Here is a 1,515-nt window from a genome sequence, read left to right as displayed (position 1 = left end):
CTCCACCCTATTACCCACTTTCCCCTGACTCCTAAAAACTCCATTCTCTCAGCCTCAGGCACACTCCTTCACACGAGAAGCCAGTGATCTTGGGCAATAAAAGGTTAATGCCTCCTTTACTGTCCAAGCAACCTTGGAGGATCTCTCAATGAGTGGGCACATTCCTTGGAGATTTAAGTATCTGACATCTCCATTTGAAGGGCTTTGGAGGAGATTCTGGAAAGCCACAGATAGTAACTGAAAACCAACACCTAACCAAGATGGAAGTGAGGACAGGACAGTGGCTCCAAGTCAGGCAGAGTCAGGTTTACATCCTGTGAGAGCCTGGGGAGGGGCCCAAACATCTCTGGCCTCAGTTTCCTCAAATGCAAAACAAGGATTAAAATAATGATAATGATAAACAACTACCTCCCAGTACTAAGCTGTTCATTCATTCGATAAATACTTATAGATTCAATGGTTGTATAAGATAAATTCCTATCCACACCCCTATATCCCACCCCCACCCCCAAAAAGACTAGGGTCTGTTTAAGAAGAGCAGTCAGTAAGTAAAGAAATAAATAAGATGTTATCCAAGAGTACTAATACCAGAAGATAAGAAATCAGGTTAAACTAATTCAAAGTACACTGGGTTTCCATCTTGAGTCTAATAAGAACTCTCTCAGGACATAGATTTTGACCATCCTTGGGAGAAATGAGAAACATTTTGGGTAAGAGCCAATGTGAAATTTAAACATGGTCAAGAACATCGGGCATGGTTCCCAGCAAGGGCTGTACACTGTAGTCCACTAGGGAGATTTTTAAAATGCCGATCCCCAGGTTCTACTCTAGACCAATTATATCTAAATCTCTGGAGGTAGGACCCAAGCATCATTTTTGTTAGTTTTGTTTTTTTAATCCCAGGTGATTAAAATTGTGCAACCAAGGTTGACATCCAGTGATATACACACATCTGGCATTCAATAGGTGCACACATACATAAAAATGACAATTATTAAAACAAGGCCCTTGCGCTTGAAAAACCCACATTCTAGGAGTGATGGGTTGGAAATACGTAAATTGTTGTCACTCTAATGTTCATCATCATGGGCTTCCTAGCAGACTCACTGGGCTTAGGCCCTGGAATAACGTGGGCAAGGATGACCTGCCTAGCAGCCATGCCTGAGTGTGGTGGGAGCAGGTGTTGTTGGAGACCTGCATGTGTGTAAAGGCTGGTATGGTGAGCACCTCAAATGTAATGAGGAGTGATTACCACCTCAGATGCGCATGAAGCAGGCACGTGGGTCAGATGTAGCGGTCACAGACAACTGTGGGGCAGAATGAAACTTCCCTCTGCCTTCTAAGTTCTTTTGTCAGGTCTAATAATCGAACAGACATGAGACAGATTAATAAGAGAAAACAACCAAATTGAATTACATAAATACGTGTGGAATCCCTGAAAATATGAGTCAGAGATCCCACATATGTGAGAGGCTCAGGGACAGAAAAGAAATATGAGGAAAGTAGGACATTTTG

Source organism: Pteropus vampyrus, unplaced genomic scaffold (genome assembly GCF_000151845.1).
Source record: "Pteropus vampyrus isolate Shadow unplaced genomic scaffold, Pvam_2.0 Scaffold185, whole genome shotgun sequence".
Lineage (NCBI taxonomy): Eukaryota > Metazoa > Chordata > Mammalia > Chiroptera > Pteropodidae > Pteropus > Pteropus vampyrus.
Note: the sequence above shows the minus strand (reverse complement) of the source record.